The sequence below is a fragment of the Canis lupus genome, chromosome 4, assembly GCF_003254725.2.
Source record: "Canis lupus dingo isolate Sandy chromosome 4, ASM325472v2, whole genome shotgun sequence".
Lineage (NCBI taxonomy): Eukaryota > Metazoa > Chordata > Mammalia > Carnivora > Canidae > Canis > Canis lupus.
In genome coordinates, this window is record NC_064246.1 from 38,192,144 (window position 1) to 38,218,249 (window position 26,106).

The following is a 26,106-nucleotide window of genomic DNA, read 5'->3' on the forward strand; positions in this document are numbered from 1 at the left end:
TTAAAAAAAGAAATCTATGTCGTAATAATAAAAAATATTGTTCTTAGATGAAGAATGCTACCCAAATTGTACAGTTTGGGATAGTGGATACCTTGATGAACTGCTTACCCATGCAAGGAATGGAGCCGAGGTCAAGTGTTTAGGCCAGGAGGAGTAACTTCTGAACTACCAGTTGGAGGTATAGGATTTGGAACTATAGACCTGCTTGGCATGCTGCAGGAGTTTTAGGCAAAGGTTGTTTGGAGAAAATGATTCAAACTGACCAGGCTACAAGGAGGGTGGCAGTGGGCAGCCTCCATCCCACTGCTTCTGCAGGCGGGTGCTGCAGGCTGACGGTGCTGGGGACAGGGGTGCTGTGGGTGTCCAAGCCCTGCCTCCATTGGGCATCTACAGCATACAAGGGACCATGGTAAAAGAAGGAGATGCTAATGCCCAGCGAACACTGAGCCGCCACAGTAAAATCAGAAAAGGCACCTTTGCCAATGAGTAAGCATCTTCCTTCCTCCTCACCAGGGGCTGCTCTGTTTGACCCCTGGATAATTACTCAGCTTGAGTAGCATTTGTGGGAGGGCAGGAGAAGAAATTCTCAGGAAAACAAAAACTCAGTGAGAATATCACCAACATACTCTTCCATACAGAGAAGAGAATTGTCATCCTCTAGCTAACCTAGAAATAAATCAAGATATAAAACTCAGCTAGGAAAAGATGAAAGGAGTGCCTATGAGCAGTGGCACCAGCAAGTGCTAGAGTAGCTTCTAATAGCTGCTCTTTGACGTATGCAGTGGCTACCTAAGTGCATGGAAATGGTGCCATGAGAGCCCAGAAGAGCATGTGGCAACTCTGTTCAAGGAGCTGACAGTTTATTTCAGTCCTGACAGACACACAGGTGTAACTCACTTGCTGGGTAGCTGATGGAGGATAGCATATTTCAGGCAGGTAAGAGAGGCCAAGAGACTTCCAAGTATTCTGAGAGTATGTTCCAAGTATGCCGAAAATGCCAGCATGAGCTGACATTGGAATATAGTTTTAATTCCTCAAACTTCACACAAATATGAGTGAAGGGATTTAAAAACGGACACCAACCCACAAGGACAGAGACTGGGTGAGAAGACAAGAGCAACAACATGGTGGAAGTTTGAAAGCACAGAGTTGCAGCATTACTGACCTAGCAGAAGAAAGTTGAACCCCATGCTGATTGTGGGAACACCTGAAAGCAACGCCAGTCACACCACAGAACCTCAGAGACTTGGCATCTGGAAGGAGAGGTTCAGGGGAGGGTGAAAGCAAAGCTGTAGCTGTCAGTTTGCATACAAAGAAGCTAAACTTGGACCTCTGACCTGCCCCATGCTGCCAGAGATGTGACACTCACTCATTGCAGGAGACTGGGATCTTATTCCTTCGTGGTATGGAGCCATCACTGGATTCTGGGACACTAGACCCACCTGGGCTCAGGGAATTAGATAATCATGGGAATTACATGAGAATCCACCTACCAAATGGTGAGTGATACCCTTTCCAGAAACCAGGCACCATTTGCATCTCAGGACTAGGAATATTGTCAGCTTTATATAAATTCCAACTAAGAAAAGGAGGATTAAATTTGGGGAAACAGTCTAGCTGAAGAGAAAAGCGCCCCCCCCCCGGAAACTGCAGTAGTGGGGAGCTTCTCCCTGATGAATTAACTTGGTCAAATCACCCTGTCAAGTGAAGCCCACCAGTTAACCATGAGCCAATCCTGTCCATGTACACAAAGCCTTTAATCCTCTTCCTAGTGCCTGGCTCTGTAATGTGAATGGATTTCCTAGCAATTCAAGAGAGAAACTGACCAGCTAACTGACCAACCAACAGCAACAACACAACAAACAGCAAACCAACAGCAAACACAGCAACCAACAGCAAACACGAAACCAACTAGGAGTGAGGAGTAGACGGGAGTATTTTTTGAGAAAGCAAAATATACTCAGCAAAATAAAAAAGAGCATTTGTGAAACAAAGAGAGAAGTTTATAAAACAGGAATGTTTGGAGAAAGACAGAGAGCTCTCAGAAATTAAAAGTATGACAGAAGCGATTAAAATGTCACTGGAAGTTTCAGGAAGATAAAGTGAAAGATCTGTCTCAGAATATAGAACAAGTAGAAAAGGAGATAAGAAAAAAATAAGAGGACTAATTAACAATTTATAGACTCAGTCTGGAGGCCCAATATTTAAAAGAAGGAGAAGGGGTTCAGAGTGAAGAAAATGAAGAGCAGAGGAGAAGAAGTTAACATGGACATGATACAAAAAAAGTTCTTAAAACTGGATTTAAGTTGATAGCACCCACTAAGTATGCAGCATAAAAATGAAAACTGGACAAATCACTTCTTAGAAAAGTTAAGACTACCAGAAAAAATAAAAACCTTGAAATTGGGGGCAGAGTGGTGAAATGCATTGGTTATCTCCAGAGGATCAGAAATGAAAATGAGACCAGACTCTCCATAGCAGCATGGAAAGTAGGGCAGCGCCCTTGACACACTCCAGGAAAGTGGTGTCCATCCTGCAATCTTATACACATCCCACAACCATATGTGAAGATAGGGGGACAAAACCCAAAACCCATGCATCCTTTTCCAGGAATTTACTGGAAGGTGTGTTCTGCTAAAATAAGAGAGTAAAACTGAGACAGAGGAAGACATGAGATCCAGAAAAAGAAAAAGAGGAAGGGAGTCCCCACGAGGGTGATAACAGGAGAACTGAGGACTGAGCCAGGTGGCAGGACCAGACAGCAGAAGGTTCAGGCTGGGAGCAGGAGGAAGGGCCTCTCAGAGAGATGTCCCATGTGAAGAGGAAGCTGATAAGATCCCTGGTGTACCTGAATACACTGAGAAGAGATTCACGCTTCTGTCAGAGAGTTTTCGTATGAGTTACTGATAAGCATTATAAAAAATAAAGCACGTGGAAAAAAAAGACAATTCCAGAGACATCAAATAGGTAGAAAAGAAATACAATCATACTGGGCTCCACTGTGAGTAAAATTTAGGGCATAATAATGTGTACATGGAATATTTGTTCTAACTGAGCTTGTCATTAGAAGGATGGGGGGAGAGAAGGCATATGTTCAAGTGTGTAAGAGAACTAAATCCTTATCATCTTCCCTGAGAAGAAGTCCATGGACAAGAAATAGTAGCAGAAATGCATTGCCCAGAACCTGGAGGTAAGTGCCAGGAGAAAGAACTTAACACCACTGTATGATTTTTCTCTGGGGAGGCAGAAATCTAGAGTAAAGAGGGGGAGAACAATGTACTGTTCTTTTTGTTTCTTATTTTACTTTCTTTTCCTATACCATAAACCTGGTGGTGCTGTTTGACCAGTTAAACTATGCACAATTATAATGTTGACAAAAATTAAAATTAAATGACGAAAATAAAAATTAAACATTTTCGTTTCTTTCTAACTTTTTTGGAGTATAATTGACATACCAAATGCTGCACATGTCATGTATACAACATGAGGAGTGTGGACATAGGCAATAAGTTTGGTGTAGCTAGACTTGAGGTTGGAGTGAGTGGCGGCATGAGGTTTTGGAAACAAATGAGAGATTGCCTGCTGTCAGCTGTGAAGATCTGCTTTGATCCTGTCCCCATGCTACCAGGATTTCTTCATGATTCCAAACGATCTAGCTGAAATGAGGTTGAATGGTTGAGATGGGTGGAAGGTAGTGCACACAGCCACTGAGGTAGGGTACATTCAATAGCTGCGAACCCTTGTGATTGCATGAATTGTGGCAATGATGCACGACTGCTGCTGAAAAAGAAGGCCAGCTAGAGTGAACGTTCCCTGTCTCCTACCCTGGACCCGCACTGTCCTCCCCAGATGTCAGTTACCAATTTAGTGTCTAGCATTCCTTCCTTTCTTGTCCCTTCCTTCCTCCCTTCCTTCCTTCCTTCCTTCCTTCCTTCCTTCCTTCCTTCCTTCCTTCCTTCCATTCTCTCTTTCTTTCTTTCTTTCTTTCTTTCTTTCTTTCTTTCTTTCTTTCTTTCTTTCTTTCTTTCTTTCCTTCTTCTTCTTCTTTTTCTTCCTTCCTTCCTTCCTTCCTTCCTTCCTTCCTTTCTTTCTTTCTTTCTTTCTTTCTTTCTTTCTTTCTTTCTTTCTTTCTTTCTTTCTTTCTTTCTTCCCAGTCAAGTGCCTTTGTTTGGAATGCACAGATTCTGTGCTCCCGATTATCTCAATCTTAGGAAGCTCACTAAGGAAGGATGTGAAGATAGGAGGATAGGAGACAAAGGTGTGCAATGAGAATGAGAAGAGGGCGGTGAAGAAATGCTCCTGAGGCTAGTTCTGGCCTTCCCAGAGCAGGGCCAGGGACCAGGCTGGGCTTGTTTTATGTAGCAAAACTCAGATTCTGTGTCAGTGGCAGAGAGGGAAGTGAGTGGCACAGACATTCCTCATTCCTGGGGCTGGCACTTGAAGCGGGGAAAACGGTTTCCATGGAGACTGGGACACTAGAGATGCTCTCTGAAATTGCTCCTTGGGGCTCAGCGACAAATAGAAACATTAGCATGCAGAGGCCTAAATATAGCCGCATTCAGGGTGATTCATCAAGCCCTAAACTTGGCCGGGACATGGCTTTGGAACAAATGCACCGAGCAGGACCCAATGGTGTTTTTAATATTTTACAGTGTTTATGCTTCCATCAGAGGAAGTATCTAATGGAGAACACAGAAATTCAGGGGCCACTTGGTTTTGTCCTCCTACATAAGTCACCATCAGAGTCCTGCCTGGGGACAGCAGGGCACAAGAGGGGTTTGTTTGTTTGTTTGTTTGTTTATTTGTTTGCTTAAGAGGACACAGTAGAAAAACATTCTCTCTCATCTGACAGAGAGACTATTATCTGTAATTAAAAGAAAAGTATAGTCATGCCCCCTTCCTCTCTCTCCCCCAGGATTCCTGGGGACCGTAAATTCTAGTATGCATTATTACACAGAAAATTTTGCTTTGCCTCGGCTCCTGCCCCCAAAGATGCACCTGTGAACTTGCACTCCATCATGGCACTGTCAATTCACAGAACAGCTGGGTTCCTGCTGGCTACCAGGATGACCTTCCTAAATTCATTCATTCAGTAATTATTCACTGTGTCACTACCACATTCCAGGGAGGATACAGCTAGTTACAGAAGAAAATAAGACAGCAAAGGTCTCAAGAAGCTTCCATGCCAGTGGTGGAGATAGATGACAGTCATCTGGCTGATTTGCAATTTCAGATTGTGATAAATATTATGGAGGGAATAAAACAGGGCAATACCAGACAGCAGGGAGAGTGTAGGGGCTACAAGGTCAGGGGAGGTCCCTTGGAAAATTTGACCTCAAAAGGGAGACCTAAGGACAAGCTCAAGGGAAGAGTTTTTCAGGTAGAAGGAATTGCAAGCACAGAGGCTCGGAGGCTGAACCACGTTCGGTGAGCAAGCACAGTGGGAGATGAGGTCAGAAAGACAGGCAGGAACCAGGTTCCTAGAGCCTTGCAGGCTGTTCTGAGAAGGTTTGATGATATTCCTCAGAGGTAAGGTAAGCAATTGCCTTCCACAACTGTGTCACAGCAACGCCCACAGCCAATAATCTGTCCAATATCTGTATGAGAGATTTTCCTATGCACTGTGTTTTTACTGTCCACACACCACACCTCTTATGAGACAATAGAATTCCTTTCTTTGTGTGTGTGTGTGTGTGTGTGTTGTTGTTGTTGTTGTTGTCGCCAAGAAGCTAATCTTCGGCCTTATTTTACTTTCTCTCTTATTTTCCTATTATCTTAGCTCTTTAGCCTTTTCCATTTCACTGCTCTCTAAGCCTTTTTGAGACCCATCTCAGGCATTTTAGAATTAGGGGCACAGATGGATAAGCACAAATCTGATTCCTCTTCCCACATGACTAACCTTCCTCTCGGCCTGTGGTAACATTTCCAAAAGGCTTTTGTCTTCAGAGTACACTGGGATAGGTGCATTATGACTTTGCTGGGCCCTGGGCAATTTTACCTTTGTGGATCCCCTCCATCTTAAAAACAATATATTTTTTAAAGATTTTATTTATTTATTCATGAGAGACAGAGAGAGAGAGGTAGAGACATAGGCAGAGGGAGAAGCAAGCCTCCATGCAGGGAGCCTGATGTGGGACTCAATCCCAGGACTCAATCCCAGGACTTCAGGATTACACCCTGAGCCAAAGGCAGGCACTCAACCACCCAGGTGTCCCAAAAACAATATTAAAAATGACATTTTATGACTGTATTGGCATAAAGAAAAATATATTTGTATCATACATTGAAACATTTTCTTCAGCCCAAAAGTTAATTTTTTCCTCTTCTGATTAATAAATTAAAACACTTTCATGGACCCCACTGTGTCTACTGGGTAAGTCTGCCCTACGTAGAAGTGGAGATGGACAATAATCCAGGGCAGAGACTGAAAATGACCCCCTAGCCTCTAACACTCACTGTTAGGTGGGGGAGAAGCTATTTTACTCAAGGGGGCCTTTGCTATGCTGGGTGAGGTGGAGGCATGGAGGGAGCACTAGGCTGGGAGTCAAGGGGTCCAGGCTAGTCTTACCTTTGTCATCAAGCTGCTGGGTTGGTTGGAAGTCATTGACCCATGGAGGGCTTCAGACAAATTCAAACCATTAATTTGGTGGGAGGAAGGTTGACAGAGGAAGCAGTTAGCATAGGCCAGGGCCTCTAAGGAGTAAATCTCAACTTCTTCCAAGGGGGTTCTCTAGGCTCCCCTTCCCATAGTGTTGTTGATGATGATGGTGGTGGTGGTGGTGATGGTGGTGATGGTGGTGATGTTGATGTTGATGGTGATGATGACAGTGATGGTAATGATGGTGATGGTGATGATGATGATAGTGATGATGGTGATGGTGATAATCACTATCCTGACTGTGTGCCTGGAACTGTGCTAAGCACATGACACTCATTCACCTCTTTTGTGCTGTGTTAGCCGCTTTATTGTACAAGCTGTCTCCACAGGATATAAGCACAAAGCAGCAACACAGCTTCCTTCCACTGCTGCCCACACACACTCTTGACTAGTTCTTCTCTGCCTCTGGATGATTGTCTGATGGGGCCAATCACTTTTCTGTCACTCTCTGTTAATAAACAGTCTCTTTATCCAGGTTTTAAAAAGTCTAGTCTGGAGTACTATCAGAACCCCAAACTTTTTGTTGGGCTTCCCTCCATGGGAGCCCTCATCAAATTCTCCCGTTTTCCCCAAGCCAAGGGTGCATTTCACTCCCCACGGGTCCCTCTACCTTGCCTTCTGGAGTGGGGGGGAGGGGGCTGGCTACTTCCCCACTTTTAGACTTTCCAGGCTAGAGTTAGAACAGGTCTCTGCAACTCTCAAAATCAAAGAGACACAAAACAACAAGCTGGCCAAATAGTCCTCTCACCTGCCTACTACTCGGCTTGAGATGAGAAGCCATGGTGGCACAGAGTTGGTCAGGAGGGAGGCACAGCATTCTGACCTTTCCTTCCAGAGAAGTCTGTGTGCAGGCTTCTTCACCTTCTCAGCTCTTTTCTTTTATACTCTAGAGATGAGTGGTGAGTTACATGTCGTGATATGTTAACAAGCCCTGCAAGGGGTCAAGTACCTGGCTTTAAGATGCTGGGGTACTGGCATCTACTGTATGATTCCCTACATTGAGGTATCTGTTGAAGCCCAAGGCAGCAGGAAAATCTCATCCAATTTTCTGCTTCATTCACATCAGCTTTATGAGTTGACTCAAAATTTTGCCCTGTGACATAGGGACTATTGTTCCCATTTTACAGATGCAGAAACTGAAGCTAAAATCTCAGTCTGGTATATAACACAGAAAGGGTGGATACACGTCTGTCATTCCTTGAGCATCCATGCTCCTTGTCACTATGCCACATTGTTTCTCATGCTGACGGTGACTTGTGCCGTACCAGGTATAGCATATTGGTGCTGGCAGGAGTAAAAGGGATTTTTCAGACAATGCATTTAACCCACTCCTAGGAAGCAGCATTTACATTTGTGCAGAGGGCCACTAGCCCTGTGATTGGCCCCAAACCTTGGTCTCTGTCTGCTCTGGGCTTGCCAGCAAGCAGGCACTGAATTGGGTCCTTACAAGAAAGACTTCATCAGTCATTAGTCCAGGTCAAATCAGAGTTCATGTCAAACCCATCCATCTTTTTTCATGGATCAAGTGGTCTGGAAAAAAAAAAAAAAGTTCAGAACCACATTTCTAAGATGAAAAAGGGCAAGTTTCCATTCTTAGGTGGTCATTCTCCCCAAAGATGAACAAATTGCTTCTTTGAAGGAAAAACAAACCAACAAACAACAATTTCGGTTATTACTAACTGCATTTTCAGAATGAGAACAATCAGTTTCTTGGGGACATGGCACTGGCTATTTCTAGGGTCATGGTTTTACAAGGCAAGCCCCAGGCTTTTGAAACTCTAGTCATTTCTTTCATGAGTCTTGGGGGGAGGGGAAGGGTGACAGAAGAAGAAGTGGAGCAGTTAGCTTGAGCTCTACCTTACCATTCCTCTTGAGTCAGGGAAAATGCCTCAGTTACACATTGTTAGCATTTCTAGATAATATCCTACCATGAAAGTGTTCTCAAAATACACAAAATTTTTTATTATACATTTTACCAATCAAAACAGCTTATCAATCAAGTTAGAGACTACAATATTTCTATATAATTTTTAAAAAGGTCCTCAAATTTGGAAAGGTTGAAAATCTGTTTTATTATTATTTTTTAAAGATTCATTTATTTTAGAGACAGAGGAGAGTGAGGGAGAGAATCTCAAGCAGACTCCCTGCTGAGCAGAGCCCAATGCCAGGCTCTGCCTCATGACCCTGAGATCATGACCTGAACTGAAACCAAGAGATAGACGACTGAGCCACCTAGGTGTCCCTGAAAATCTGTTTTAAAGTGCTTTGCACATGACTATTTAATTCTGATTCTTTCAAACATAACAACAAGGCCATGCAAAAGTGCTTTGGGACGGCACCACTTCCTCCTCCAGCAGAGTAGGCATCCTAAACTATTAGCAGTAGGGTGGCCAGATTTAGCAAGTGAACATTCAGGACACCCAGTTAAAATTGAGTTTTTAGTAAACTATGAACAATTTTTTTAATGTGAAGTATGATTTGTGCAACATTTGCAGTATCTGGCCACCCCTTATTAGGGTCCAAAGGGGACTTGGGCATCCAGTACCTGGTCTGCCACTCATAGCTGGGGTTTGGCATTTTCCTTTGCAACATATAAACAGTTTCTCAGAACATCACCATCAGACCAGGCCGCTCTGCATCCAGGATGGCCTTTCAAAACAAAACCAAGACCCCTCAGTAATCATGTCTGAACAAGAGCAATACATGAGCATTGTCCAGACCACCAAGCCCCAAACATCGCTGTTTCCTGGCTAATGGCCATTGCTTCTCTATCACTTCAGGACAAAACCTCACTTCCTTAAATTCTCCTCCAAAATCTCCTAACACAAGCCTAAATCTTTGAATCAGTCCTTTCTAACATCCTCCTACTAAAATGCCCCATGTTTCCTTATGGTATACATTCTCCTTCACAGCTCGAGTAACAAACTCAAGGTGCTTCACTGCAGGTGAATTCCTGCTGGTCTCTGCTTCAAGACATTAACTGACATCCCCAATGCACCAATTGAGGATTAGGTAAAGGGGTTGGTGGGGACATGTGGATGTGTCACTCCCACACCACAGTTACCTGGCTGACTCTTGACTATCAGTCCTTCCATACCTACCTGCCAGCTGGCACCCCTCAAGCCTGGACCACAGTGGTGAAGACCTCTTTGCTTCCTCTTTCAGCTCATGAGCTCTTCAGGCAACTTTATCTGCTTGACGTCTCTATGTGGTTCTGTTGTGGGCTTCCACTCTCTTGGAAACAGCCAGTGAAATACTACAGTGGTAAGATCCTTAATGAATGGGGATGCTGACCAAACATAATGATGACAAATTAGCCATCACCAGGTTGGCTTATGTAGCCAGAGAACAAAGCAGGCAAAGCAGAGGCAATGAGGAGGGTAGTTCACAGCTGGCCTTACCTCTGCTATCTGAGATTCTGGCCTCAGGACCACAAGGTCTGTCTGCCGCCACATCCCAAACTGACTGCAACCTGGCCTTTCACCATCCCCTGAAATCCACACTCTTCTAAATGCTCTGGCTAACTACCTAATCACTATTTTTTTAAAAGAACATTTTATTATGTTAACCAAACCTCTACTCTGCAATTAACTCTAATTACACAAGCAATTAAATTGGGAGTAAGATTATTTTGCAGTTTAAAGCTATTTATGCCGACACTAGGTTTTTCTCTATCTAATTAATTCTTATTTCTTGGTTATAATTGTTATTTAATTAATAGACTTTCTGACTTTACCCATTTGGCTTTTTTTAAGCAACCGTCTGTCCCCACACTCATACACCTGAGCACATCACGTCTGCTCTGTTGGTACGTCCCAAAGGGAGGACAGAAGAATCGGCCAATTCTGTGGAGCTACTTGGAAGTGAAACTTGGGTTGATTAACTTGTCACTCAAAGGTAGGGAGGAAATAATTCCAACACGTGCAGTAGTATAATCTACAGTATATTAAGTACTCTGATTAATGGCTCCAATCACTAGTATGAAACCTGGGGTCCTCGGCAGGCTTGCTGAAGGTCCTAAATCTATCTTCAGTGTTTGACACCGTCCTAGTGGGGACTGTTTGTACACCCATAGTGAGTTCACACAGGCTGCCTCAATTTGTTTCTGGCTGGAATCATACTAATTCACGGTGAATCTATCAATGATGGCTTTATGATAAGCAACTGACTCATGCCAATCAAAAACTCTGATTGGATGTTGATGAAGCCATAGGACTAAGTGCCCATAAGAGGACTCAAGTCTGAATAGGTAGGGCCTATCAGTGGAGACAAATTTACTAAGCGTTCATTGGGTGTGATATCCATGTGGTAACATCTTTTAAGTGAAGGATTTCTATGACTCTCACTGCAAAAAACAGATGTATCAATGTCTAGGACCCGTGGAACATTTGAAGTTGCCCCCGACATGTCTTTGACATGTGTCCAAGTGGAGCACCCTGCTCCCAACCCCACACCTCCCATGTGGGGGCTTAGGTGGCTCTTCCTAAGAATATATACTTTTCCCCTGCCCTTCTCTACCCTGACACATTTCTAGCTATCTGGACATTTGTAGTAGTGGCAGCAATTGCTAGGGCAGATGGAACCCACATTCAACAGACAGACACATCAGACAGGGAAAAACCCAGGGATATCCCCTCCTCTGCATCCCCGCCACCACCCTCCTGCCCTGGAGGTCTCTCCCTAGACTTGCAGAAAGGCTCCAGAATTTACAAAAGATCTGATCTCGATTCTTTCCAATCTTTCCATATGATCTCTTGTATAAAGCTCTCAGTACTTTGATGCCTTCACATCACAAAAGCCTATTTACTGGGTTGAAGCACTAGAATGGTTGGAAGGAAACAGTCTCTGTCCTCTGTCACTCCCTGCACATGCACACCCAGCTCATTTTATCTCCTAACAAAACTGCTTGAGTACCTGCCTAGGAGAACATGGATCCTGGCACACTTCATCTCAGGTAGTTTCATATTAACGATGTCTCCGGAAACATGTCTCCATTGCAGGGTCTCTATCTCCACCCGCTTCATGTCACCCTTCCTTTCACACAGAAAGGGAATAAAGTCAAGTTTTGGGAAATATTTCCATCAGGATGGTCACTCCAAAGAACAAACTCAACTGGGCTCAGACTCACATGGCCCTCTTTCATGGTCCTCTCCATCACCCACTTCTTCTGTCCGTGAGGACAGAGCAAGTTTCTTACTTTACCCCTGTCTCTCAAAGCTATATATGGAATTCTGTGGTTATTTCTCATTGGCATATTTCTCCTTAAAATCCATTCAGACAGGAGAAGGTCTGTCATTGACTGATCTCAATTATGGAGGCAAATAGATTCATTTTACTGAAGCCCTAAGAGAGTTTGTTTATCTAAAAATGTTTTCATCTCATCTTCACTCTAAAAGATATTTTAATTGGATATAGTATTCTGGGTTAACTGATTCATTCGTTCAGCATCTTAAGATGCTATCCAGTTGTCTTCTGTCTTCTGTTGCTTCTAGTAGATGTCTGCCGTCATTCATTTCCTGTTCTCCTATTTGTAATGTGTCTTTTTTCCTCTGGATGCTTTTTTACAATTTTCTCTTTACCTTTTGCCTTCATCAGTTTGATATGATGCACCTAGGTGTCCTTTTATCTGTTGCTATACTGCTTCAGGTTTACGGAGACTTTTGAATCCATAGGTTCATGTTTTTACCAAATTTGGGAATTGGTGAATTGGAAATCTTCTTGCAATATTTTTTTCTGCCTATTGTCTCTTCTTCCTGTCCTCTGGGTCTCCAATTACTCCTTTGTCAGACCATTTGATATTTTCCTATAGGTCATCAAAATTTTGTTCATCAAAATTTCAATATTTTTTTTAAATTAAGATTTTATTTATTTATTCATGAGAGACATACAGAGAGAGGCAGAGACATGGGCAGAGGAAGAAGCAGACTCCCTGCAGGGAGCCCGATGCAGGACTTGATCCCAGGAGCCAGGATCACACCCTGAGCTAATGGCAGATGTTCAATCACTGAGCCACCCAGTTGCCCCAAGTTTTCAGTCTTTTTACTCTCACCCATGTATGCTAATTCCAATACCTGGACCATCTTAGTGTCTATTTCTATTGACTAATTTTTCTTCACAATCATGAGTCACAGGTTTCTTCTTCTTTGCCTATGGAATGCTTACTGTTTGTAGTTGATATAGGGAGTTTGGGTTATGTTACTCTTTTTTAAATGATGCTGGGTTTGCTTTGTTATGCAGTTGAAATACTTGCAGATACTGATGATTCTATCAAGGTGGATTTTATTCTTTGACTTTGTCCAAGTCCTAGGGTGTGGGTGTCCTTCCTTTAGGACCTGGTCTTTACTTCTAAGACATGTTCTTTCTAAGGGTCTCCTCCAAATGTGTGAGATGCACATGAGGTCTTTTTACTCAGACAAGTCAAGCCACTTTCTGATAAGCCATATGGAATCTTACCTATGCATGTGGAATCTAGTCCTTGGCCAGAGGAACCCATGCATAGACTGTTGGGGCCCTTCCTCTGCCAATCTTCTTCTCCTTTAGTACCCTGGCCTGCAAATTCCAGTCACTTTGTAGCACTGAACTCTGGTCTCTACCAACTAAGTTCAGGGAGACTGATTTGCTCTTTTGGTTCCAAACCATGCAGGGTAACCCAGAAAGTGATCCCACGCAAAAAGCTAAGGCAAACATGGGGCTTATCTTGCATGTTTTCCTTTTTCCAAGGATCAGTCTTGCAACTGACTATCGTCTAATGCCTAAAAACAGTCACTTTGTATTTTTTCTACAATTTTATGTCTGTTAGTGCCAGGAAGTCAAACCCAGTGTCAGTTTCTCTGTTGTGGCCAGAAATGGGAGTTTCCTCCTTGCTCTTCTTGATTTCATATACAATCAGTCATAAAATCTGTAAGTCATTAATGCTATATACCAATGTTCCTGGTTTTCCACCTTTAGGGCACAAGATAGGATCATACCTCCCTGTCCTCTTGAGTTTGTCATGGCTATCATGTCACTTGTCAAGGCTAAATGAAAGTAAGTAAAAGTGACCTGTGTCTTTTCTAGGTAGAAGCATTTAAAAGCCAGTGTGCATTTCACCATATTCCTGCCTCTGTTACTGTGTTTGGGCATATGCCACATAGAAGACATGCTATCAGCCTGTGTCTTTAAATGAATATGATGCAGAACAGAATCCACTAAAAACCTGGGATGGGCTGTAGTGTAAAAATGAAACCTTTGGGGTTTTTTAAGCTACTGGGGCTTGGAGGATTGTTTGTCACTGCAGCAAAACCCAGTCTATTCTAACTAATAAAGAAGCTCTATCATTTCTACTTCCCAACCTTCTCGCAACACGCTTCTTCCTTTTCAACCCCACCTAACCTTCAACCCCATCTCCCACCTACTCTTTCTCCAGTGTCTCTACCTTCTACCCATATTCAGGAGGTCCATCAGTGATGGTTCTTAAAAGCTGGTGATCTTATCCCCTTCTGATTACAAATCCAGGATGTCTCCCCACTTCCCAAAAGATAACATTTTCACCTGACATCAAGACTCATCCAATATGACTTCAACATACCATTTCAGCCTTAGGTCCAGCAAACCCACACACTCTCTGCCTAGATCACATGAGCAATTGTTTCTTCCTCAAACATGAATACTTTTTCCTTTTATCTCACTGAACTTTGGTGCATGTTGTTCCTAGTGCCAAAAATGTTGTTCCTTCTACTTTTCTGCTTGACAAATTCATTTTTTTCTGATTCCAGTTCAGATGTCATCTACACTGTGAGGTTCTCTTTCTTCCTAACCCCTCCCTCAGCTTGTGGGATTTGTCTGCCAGTCTTTTTTTTTTTTAAGATTTTATTTATTTATTCATGAAAGACACAGAAAGAGAAGTAGAGACATAGGCAGAGGGAGAAGCAGGCTCCTCACAGGGAGCCTGATGCAGGACTCGATCTCTGGACCCCAGGATCATGCCCCAATTCAAAGGCAAACACTCAACTGCTGAGGCATCCAGGCATCCCAGTCTGCCAGGCTTTCCTCCTCCTTTATTGCTCTTCACATTTTAAGATCTCAGAGATTATTACTTGATGTGCTGGCTGGGCCTGGTCCTCATTTGTGGACCTTATTTGGCCTGCACACTAATTTTTTTTTTTTAAGGTGGAATGATTTAGCAAAATGTCAGGGTTAGGAAATTTCTGACATGCAAAGCTACATTTGGATTGCTGTTTAGAAACCAGAAGATCCAACCATCCTGGGCTGCTTTACTGCTTGGCAATAATCACATAGAGCCAAGTTCCTATTCTCCTCACAGATGGGGAGCACGCACTCTGATTTGCAGGTCATTCCACTCGGTTCGTTTCATCCAGGCACATTAACTGCACAGTCTCTCTGGGAGCTGGGTTAGCAACCCCTGAAGTCCAATGACCTGTTCATGTGCCTATCTTCTACTCCACCAGGTTGTTAACCCCTTCAAGGAGGAGTGTTTTATTCATGCCCTGAGCCCTTTTGGATCTATTACAGTAAAGTGTGTTTGGTGGGCACCTTTGCATGTGCGCACACACACATATCACAGGCAAGGGTAGTCGTTGTCTTCCTGGAGTACATTCTCTAATAAAAGTAGGTCCTCCCCAGTCATTTTGACATGTGGACATAACCACTGTTAAATCTATGATGAGGGAATATTAAAGAAAGCAAAGTAAAAGCCAAACCAGGACAAGCTGAGAAAGCACGCTCCGAGAGTATTGTCTTTTTATGTGTTATTTATCTGGCAGCCAATGTCATAGACAGTGATCCAGGTTCTGAGGCTCATCCTAATGGCATAAGGTGCCTATACCTCCCCGGGTGGCTGTTTACCTCTCATATACACATAGCCACCTACCTACCTGTGCGTGTCCATGTGTGTATATGCCCGACCCTCCCTCATTTCCCCAAATCAGCTTTTTCCTGACTTTGTGTGTCATCTAAAGCTATTTGCACAGTGGAGAATGAAGGTGAAAGACAGTTGATGAGCCAAGCTCATTTTTAATCTTTCTGGCACACACACACACACACACACACACAAAGGGAGAAAAAAACTAAAAACAACCTTCACACGCCTAAACACAGAGTCTAGACTATGTGAGGAAGTCATTTGGGATATTAGGCACTTGGGTGACATAATCCAACACATCAACTCGTATGCCACACTATTGGTGTTGGTACTTGGTTGTTATTCAAGTTCCCTTTAAATAACACCAGATTTCTTTCTTTAATTACTCACTTTTGCCCGTCTGCATGTGAAGTAATGGAGAAAAACGAGACAGCAGGAGTTGGGTTTTTCTTTCTTTCTTTTTTTTACATCTCAGAATGTATTTTTATCTTTCTCCTGGAGCCATTTCCTCCGGGGTGTTTTGTGAAGTGTTACATAATGAAACAATCATACCAAGGCATTTTCCCCTCCTCGGCTTCGGCTTCGGGGATACAAGACTCTGGGAACAAGACAGATTAAATGTAACCTTTAATTGCCAAAATGGTATGCTAAATAAGCTGAGGCTCTCAAAAGAGAACACAGAGGAAAGGCTTGCAGGTCTCAAAGGCATACTCCTTTTTTTCTTTTTTCTTTTCTTTTTTTTGTGGTAAAATACACATGACAGAGTTTACCATCTTAGCCAATTTTAAGTGTCCAGTTCAGTGGCATTAAGTATATTCATGTTAAAATGAATATTCAGCAACATGAATATACTTAATGCCAGTGTAACTCTGTCCCAGTAACACAATTCCTACCCCACCCTCAGCCCTACAAAACTTCTTTTCTTTTTTCAGTCTCTATGTTTCAGACTGCTCAAGGAACCTCATAGACGTGGTATCATACCGTATTTATCTTTTGTAACTGGCTTATTTCACTCAGCATAAATGCCCTCAAGGTTCATCCACTCTGTAGCAGGTGTCAGAACATCCTTCCTTTTTTAAGGCTGCATAAAATTCATGTGTATATGCCATATTTTGCTTATCCATCCATCTGCTGATAGATGCTTGGGTTACTTCCATTTTTTAGCCATTGTGAAGAATGCTGTTGACTAGAGATGTACAACTATGTTTTTGACTCCCTGCTTTCAATTCTTTCAGGTACATACCCAGAAGTGGAATTACTGGATCATAGAATCCTATTTTTAACTTTTTGAGGAACTGCTATAGCAGTTCCACAGCAGCTGCACCATTTTACACTCCCGCTGGCAATGTACGGGGTTCCAGTTTCTTCACATCCTCACCAACGTATTATTTTCTGTTTTTTTTTGGGGTTTTTGTGTTGTTTTGTTTTGTTTTTATAGCCACCAGTGTGTGCCTGAGGTGGTATCTTATTGATTTGGATTTCCCTAAGGATTAGTGATACTGAGCACCTTTTCATGTGTTTATTGGCCATTTGTATATCTTCTTTGGAGAATGTCTATTCAAGTCTTCTGTAAAAGGCATACTTTTTGTGATGATATCCCTCCTCTGGGGTAGGAAGGTCACAGGAGAAGGGCACTCAGGTGCACTGGGCACTCGTCATGGCTCAGGTCCTGTGCCAGTCTTCAGAGTTCGTGACAAGCTCATCAGCAGTGAGAGAGAGGACGACTCTAGACAGAGAGCATGCTCAAGGGGGGTGGCAGGTAACACTTCCGATGGCATCGTAGTGACAGACACATGAGAATCTCTGGGGCTGGGGTGCCTGCCGAGAAGGAGAGAGGTGGGGGGTGGGTGAGCTTCAGGAGGCAGTTGCTGCACAGGGTGGTTCAGAGAACTAAATGAGATCGTGCCAATGAAATGCTTTGCAAATGTCAGGCAACTGGCAGATCTCCAGGAAAAGGTAGATTTTTCAGAGTTTTCCAGAGCCCTGGGCTTCCAAGAGCAGCAAGTTCAGGTAGTCAGACTCCAAGTGCTTTGTTACTTCCAACATGCCCTGCAAAAATCTATAATATCCATGGAAGGCAATGCATACAGCTTTTCAGTCCAAGTTCAGAGTTTCTCATGTCAGTGTGGCTGTCCTACATTTTGTCGTTACCCCAGTGCTGCCTGAAGAGTTCCAAGCCCAGGTGTATCGGCCCAGAAGGACCTCATCTGGATCAATGGTTTCAATGAAACTGAGCCAAGGGAGAAATAGAACTTTCCCAGAGTGGCTGCTATGTCCCAGGCACTGTACCAGGCCCCTGTGCATGTGATCTCATCAAGATTACCACACTTCTATATAGTAAAGAATTTTACTCCCATTTTACAGGTGAAGAAAACTGAGGCTCTGACAGGGAGGGTAACCCTTGCAAAAGGTCAATGGAATAAAGATAATGGCACCAGGATTTGACCTTGGTTCTGCCTCAATTCTAGAACCACTGGTCTTGGGTGCCTGGGTAGCTTAGTCGGTTAGCGTCCAACTCTTGATTTTGGCTCAGGTCATGATCCCAGGGTCATATGATAGAGCCCCATGGTCTAGAATCTGCTTGAGATTCTCTTTTTCCCTCTCCTTCTGCCTCAATTCCTCCCCCAAAATAAATAAATCTCTAAAAATAAGACCACTTGATCTTCCCATTAGTCTATTTTATATATTAGATAAATCATGTTTTAGGATTTATATTAGACCTGTTTACAGATATTGGTCTCTTTTGGCATTTGGTGTTATGATTAGATTATAGAGCTCAGACACATTCCTATTTTCTTCTACTTTCCTCCTACCTTTCTCTTTTGATATCCCTTTCTTAACATTTCTTCCCCTCTTATAAATCTATTTTCCCGGGATCTCCACCTTCACTACGAGGGAGCATCCAGGAGGGATTTGCCATTCTGCATTTGTATACAGGACCCTGAGGGCAGCTTGCCTCCTGTGCTGCTGAGATGGCCACTTACACTGGGCAGGAAATGACAAAACACAGGCACAGCGCTCTGGGAGACAAGCCCATGGCCCCCCTCAGCAGCACCCTACTCTCTCTGAGTTCCATTTCCCCAGAGCTGCTGAAGATCTACTGTGCTTGTTAATGACCAAGGGTCACAAAGCAATTGTCCATGGGCTAGGCAAGGCCCCCAAATGAGTGGTGGGGATCAAATGTATCAATTTACTTTCACGGTGTTATTGCCTATTTTATTGGTACTCAAAACCAAAGCTGGCAGTAATTTTACTTCCGTTCATTTTATTTTCCTTCCGATCATTAAACTTTTCATCACACATCTTTTCAAATTATTAGATAGAGGATAGAGTTATAACCATATTTTTTTTGATGGTGTCTTCAGTTGTATTCTTTCTATATAGGCTCACTTTATTTGCATATGAAACTCATAAGAATATTTTTAACTTCTACCAAACGATGTTCTCCAGTTTTTCTTGAAACACATGGTTCTTTTTTCTCAGCGGTTTGTTTTCTCTTCTAGTAGAGGCATGGAAAAAGAGAAATAGTCCTCTTCCAAAGGCAAAACATCAGTGCAAGTGATAAATTGTCACTGTGATGTGAGCTCTGGGTCAGGAAGGCAATAAGGAGTGGTGGGGACTGTGGAGATAGGATCTGTCTGAGGGGACATCTGCTACTCAGCTCCAGCTAAAGCCTGGCCACAGGGAATCTTGGCCCAGCATGCCAGATCTTTCCATTTTTCAAGAGAAATCAGGAATTCTGAGTTTTAGGTAGAATCTCCTGATTAGTAAATAATGGCTACCTCGTTAAAAAAAAAAAAAAGATACCAGCACCATGGGGACCCAGGTGGCCACTTCTGTGGGTCCCATCTTCCTTAGAGACAGTTGCTCTGTGACTTGTGTAGGCTGTGGGGTGGCACTGCTTTACCTCAGAATCACCTCTGCCTGTAGTGCTGACACATCTTCTGGACTTATGTCACCAGCAATTTCTCCTACAGAACCGGGAACATTTAGTGGCATTTCACACTATTTACTTTCCTTCTCAAAATTCTCTTGTCCTTCGTTCTGCTCCATTGCCTCCAAGCTGACATGAGATCGTTCAAGGTTGCAATGGACCAGTGCTTCCTAAGCTTAAGAACCATGTTTCATGTTGTACGTGTATGTTTGCACTATTACTGTTTACTTAGCAGTATTCTCTAAATATATTCATTTTTTTATTTAAATATACTTATTTTTTAAGGAAACCTGCGCTCTTTTGAAACTGGAAAGTGAGCATTACTTGTTATGTTTGTCGGCATCTCACCCCTAATACTAGCTGCAGGACAGATAATCTCTAAGACCTCAGGGGGCTATGCACAATAAAAGTTTATTTGTACTTAATGTTTTAAAAATACTCATGAAAAGTCCAAAGCAGATGTTTCTGATAAGGCATTACCCCACCTTCTTGTGAAACCACCATCTCGATACTTGGGACCCAAGGCCATCACTGGAAGGAAAGAGAGTTCATGGTGAAAGCACAGCAGAAAAATGGCTACCTTAACCCCCAAATGACATACTTTGCTTCCTCTTGTGTTTCGCTCTGGTCAGTACTAATTGCATGGTCCTTCCCAGATCCGAGCGGGCTGAAAATGTAGGCACTGCTTAGACAATCACTTTTCAGCAACAACTCTGTGCCATGGGAAAGAGGCACAGATTTAAGTGGTCAGTGAGCCATTTCTGCCTTACTTGCTATCCAAAGCAACTGGAAAAGAAAATACAATTAAGAATATTGGCTCCAGGGATTCTTGGGTGGCTCAGTCAGTTAAGCATCTGTCTTCAGCTCAGATCATGATCTCAGGGTCCTGGGATTGAGCCCCACATCAGGCTCCCTGCTCAGCCAGGAGTCTGCTTCTGCTTCTCCTGCTGCCCCTCTCCCTGATTGTGCTCTCTCTCTCTCAAATAAATAAATAAATAAATAAATAAATAAATAAATAAAATCTTTTTTTAAAAGAAGAGTGTTGCCTCCAGATTCCCTATCCCCAATCTTTGAAATCTGTCTTCATACTGTTGAATCAGAGAGATGTCAAAGAGACCCTTCCCCTTGTCTAGTCAGGCTGCATTGATCACCCCCACCCCAGCCCTCTGAGCACACCACTGAAAATCATTTCCCCACCCATAGGGGCTCCTGCCACTCCCTGAGGAACATTCCTAGAAGCTGAGGAACCTCAACTCTTGGCCATCAGCTCAACATAGTCAGTGATGCCCTGCCATCATCCTTCCACCCTATGCCAACTCTGCTTCCCCAAAAGAAACCGAAGGTGGGCTTGGAAGCATTGCACCCCGTGGGCCCCCCTCTCCTGGAAATTCTCTTCTGTCTTGAATTCCTTGACATTCACTCTCCTGGTTTTCCTTTTATATCAGTAACTGAATTATCTCTCCCTTATAAAAGGGATCTGTGCTAAAAAGTTGGAAATCAAACATCTCATTCACTTCTTTCTGTAAAAAAAGAAACTGAGGGTACAGAGAAGATGAAGGATGTGGTCTCCTTACCTGTTATGGACTGAACTGTGTCCCCCACCCCCAAGTGTATATGTTGAAGCCCTAGTGTCCACAGTGACTGTATTTAGAGATAGGGCCTTTAAAGGGATTGTTAAAGTTTAATGAAGTCATAAGGGTAAGGCCCTAATCCCATGTGACTAGTGTCCTTATAAGCAGGGGAAGAAACACCAGGGACAGGCATATATGGAAGAAAGATTGTGCCAGGATGCAGAGATGAGGCAGCTACCTGTGAGCCAGGGAGAGTGGCCTGGGAAGTAAGCAACCATGGTGATACCTTCTAAAAGCATCCCATTGTGAGCAGGAGGATATCTGGACTTCTTACCATGGTGTGGCCCCATCTAGGCCTCAGAATGGTCCGTCACTCACTGGTCTTTTGCCTAAAATACTCTTCTAAAGCACTCTGCTCACAGCAGGCTCCTTTCACCTTCCTCGGGCCTCAGTTCATATATTACCTGCAGGGCCTTGCCCTGACTCCATCCCAACTAGCCTGCCCCATGCCCTGCTAGGAACACATTCTCTCTATTTAGTTTTCCAATTTCTAAAATTCATGACGCTTATCAGAATCTGAGATCACTGCATACGTATTTATTATGGTTTATTTTGGGCCTACCTATTTTGAATCTGCACCCTAGATTCTCCTGCCCCTATAACAGTACCTGTAACAGAAAAGGTGCTTAGAGAATGGTCTTTGAGCAGGTACATGCGTGAATGAGAGGCTCCCCTCTGAGAATCTGGTGAGGGCAGCTTTCACCAGAGTCAGGATAGGTGATTGGGATGCTGTGAAATGAAATGCTTTTCTGATCTCCACACCCTTTAGCTAAAAGGATGGGTGCTGGCTTCCTTAATCCTAGTAGATTCCATTTATGTGCAGAATATATTGACAATGACATGAAAACAGCATAAACATGAGGGTTAGCAGAGGCTGTTAGATTCCAAGGAAATAAGCATTTTATTCACAGATGAGTGAAATAACTAAGGTAGATTGGGAAAAAGACAAACAAACCAAAAAAAGAGTAAACTAGATAGATGATAGCTAGCTAGCTAGATAGATAGAGATACAAGGGTTATGGGCCAGGTAGCTAAGTCATGTAATATATGCATCTCAGTAGTCCTTTTATGAGAAGTCTCCCAGGTATCTAGACCTGTAGGTCCTAACCAAGATCACTGTGGTGGATTGGCCTTGATTCCTTACCTTCCCTGTGTCCATGTCATCTGCCACGTTACTGTCAAGTGTCCCACACAAGGAAAAGGTCCTTCTTTACCCCTGTGACATAAGGATTGGCCAGGTCTTACCTTCTCTGGACAATGGATTGTTAGTAGAAGTGACACAATCAGGATTTGGAAGTGTATTTGCACCCTGGGGTATGTTCTTTTCCATCTCTGCCACTGCCATGAGAAGAATATGCTTCTTGGTCCCAAGACAGATGAAAAACATTTGGAACAGAGTCACCACAGCCAAGTCCAACCTAAATATGCTGATCTCCAGCTCACCCACAGGTACTTGAAACAAAATAAATAATCGTTTTAAGTCACTGAGTTTGGAAGTAGTTTTTCACACAGTAGTAGTTGGCTGATACAGTCATTTAGTTGAGACCCCTTGAAGATGGGCCTCTGATGGACACTACCCATGGCACCTGTTTTGAACCTCTGACCTAGTCCTCTTCAATCTGTGCTTTATTATTTCTGCTCAGCCTTCCTGGCTCTGAGTGTTGGTTGATGCCCATTGGTGGCCATCTCCCTGCTCGTATCTGCTGCTTATTTCCACATCTAGCTGCCCTCCCAAACTATGATGTTGGTTTCTTCTTGGCCCTCTGGCCTTGCTTCTTGCAGGGAAACATCCACCCAGTCCAGCCAGGGCCCTGGTTTGGAGCTCTATGGGGCAGAACTCCCAGCCCTTCCCTCACCAATGCAAGGCACAAATAGAAGCCAGCAATGGAATCTACCAGGCAACTGGGCTGTCACATGGGTGTCTGACTCCTGACATGCCACTAACATAGCCAAAACAATAATAGTGCCCATCGAAACCTCTTTCTGGGACTGGATCAACCTAAGGCTGTTAAGAACCTCAATTTTCATAGAAACATTTATAAAGGTAAACAGGCCCAAAGAAGAGACTTTGATTTTTTTCCTTATCTTAAAGGACTTTAGCACATAAAACAAAAATTCTTAGTAGAGATTTTTTTTAAAAAGATTTTATTTATTTGTTTATTTATTTATTTATTCATGAGAGACACAGAGGGAGAGAGAAAGAGAGAGAGAGAGAGGCAGAGACCCAGGCAGAGGGAGAAGCAAGCTCCATGCAAGGAGCCCACTGTGGGACTTGATCCCAGATCCTGGGATCACGCCCTGAGCCAAAGGCAGACACTCAACCACTGAGCCACCCAGGTGTCCCTCTTAGTAGAGATTTAATTCCTATATGCTTCTTCTTTCTCTTCCCTTCTTTGTGGCTTCAAAGGATTTCAGACTCCCTCTTTGAGGTGCTCCATCCAAGACGCATGTGCAGATAGACGCATATGCACCTTGCAGTGTTCAAGGTAAGAGCAGCAGTAGCCTGCACCATGCCCAGCCTGGCATTCATTTTAATCTCTGCTACACTGCTCTGGCCCTCACTTTCAGTACTGACAAGGCATTTTCAACCCTGGTCCCCACTTACTGTTGGCTCTCAGGCCCTTCTTCCTTGCTTTGAATCCAAATACTCTGCTACCTGCTATGAGGCAATTAGCTGCTCTCTTCTTTAAAGTTCCACACACACTATTTGTCCAGGTCTGTTCTACTTAGAAAGCTTTCTGGTCTTTCCATTGCCTTCAGATTGAAGTGCAAACTCTCAACAAGGCATCCAAGGTCCTCACGACCTTCCATCTCTGGGCTTCACCCACAAAGCACTCAACATTCTCAATGTTTTCCCAACTCCATAATATTTCTTGGTCTCTGGACCCCACCATGACACTGTCTGGGGAGCATGTTCAATGAATTTGTAGGTATCCTAGTGCATCCAGCCTGGGTCATTGTCTGAAGGAAAGCAATATAACAGAATGACCAAGATCACAGACTTGGTGGTCAGGCTGATCCAGGTTCAAGGCCAGCCTGTGCTTCCTTCTGGATGTATGATTTTGGACAATGATTTAGAGATTCTTCATGTGCAAAATAGGGATGATGTCACTTCCCAGAATTAAAAGAGATAATGCTTGACAGAGTAAGTGTGTAATAGAATCTGATAAAATTAATATTGTCAAAGGGCTCATTCTATGCCAGGCATCGTGCTAAGTGATTTAAACATGTTAACTCTTTTAGTCTTCCCGATGACCTTATAGAGTAGGTACTATCGTCATCCTCATTTGACAGATGAGGAAGCAGAGGCGCTGAATATGTAAGTAGCATGCCCAAAGTCACAACCAAGCTCTGAAACCAGGCAGTGTGACCCCGGAGGTCTATAATGCTGCTCTGCCTCTCAGTGCTTGCTGCCAATGTGGCCAATAACATTGCCTCCATGCCTTGAGAAGAGGTCTTTCTTTTCTTTTCTTTCTTTTCTTTTTTCTTTTCTTTTCTTTTCTTTTCTTTTCTTTTCTTTTCTTTTCTTTTCTTTTCTTTTCTTCTTTTCTTTTCTTTCTTTCTTTCTTTCTTTCTTTCTTTCTCTCTCTCTCTTTCTTTCTTTCTTTCTTTCTTTCTTTCTTTCTTTCTTTCTTTCTTTCTTTCTTTCTTTTTAGAGGTCTTTCCTTATAGTTGCCTGTATTCCTTAGCATAGGGCCTTGCATGTAATGAAAGAGTGGAAGAAGTCCCAACTTTTGAGCTCCTACTATGGATCAGACACTTTTCAGGAATTATCAAATCCAGCTAGGCAGTATTACCTTCATTTTCAAATGAGGAAAATGGGGCTCAGAAAAGGGATGTGACCTATTCAAGGTCACAGGGCTTATAATTTTCAGAACAGGCTTTGATTCCAAACCTACCCCATATGACTCGAAATGTCATGCTGTTTGTAGCAGCACTCTCAATAGGAAAATAAATATGGATTTGCTGTCTTGTCCTACCAGGGTGAGAATGGACCATTTGCCTCCATCCTGGAATGCATCCTATGGGGTGTAGAATAAAGGAAAGTGGGTTAGAAGCATTAGGATCTTGATTCTACTCCTGCTGTCTCTGGGTAATAGCTGTGTGGCCTTAGGCAAGTCTCTTCCCCTCTCTGGGCTTTTTATCCTTATCTGTAAGGTGAGAGAATTATAATATATTCCTGAGAGAGCTTGTTTAAATTTTCTCTTGCCTTCTCCAGGTGCTTCTAAAGAGAAGGTGTGTTTTAGTGTAATAATGCCAGGGTTGCTCCTTTTCGAGAAAGAGGCTCAGAATCACATACACTGAAGAAGTCTGCTTTTTTCATGTGAAAGTACACTGTGTTTTGTCCTGAAGAAATTAATCAGGTGTACTCTTCCTGGAACATTCAGGGAGAAGCTGATGGTAGTCATGGACTATGCAGAAACTGGACTGTAGAGGCCTCTTTAACCTCCCATTCAAAGCTTGGATGGGACAAGCCTTCCACTAACACCCAGATGAAGTCATGCACAGCAAATGTTCCTGAGACCAAAAGACAATGAGGCTCTGGATTCTCCTGTTGTAAAGAATTTTCCTAGGGAAAAGGGTGGAAATGCTGGACAAGAGGCAATGTATCAGTAAGGATAGGCTATGTTATGCTGTAGTAATAAATCAAGTGCAAAATCTCCAGAGTTTAATATAAAATAAAAATAAAACTATGTTTATATATACTAAAAAAAATATATTACCCCCCGGTCTGATGCAGGGTAAGCCATTTTCTTCCAGTTGGGGATACAGGCTGCGAGAATCTTGTCTTTGCCATTCTGTGGCCCCAAGGCTTCCCTGCCATCAGCCAGCTGGCAGGTGCAGTTAGAAAGATAGAGCTAAGGAACAAGATAGCATACATGAGAGGCACCTACAGATGGCTGGCTGGCTTGCACCTACCTTGAGTGGAGCAAGAGAACAAGTCAGTTGCAGTCTTCCTTCCATGTTCAGGAATAGGAACTGATGTAAACTTCCCATAAAAGAATATATTAAAACCTCAAAA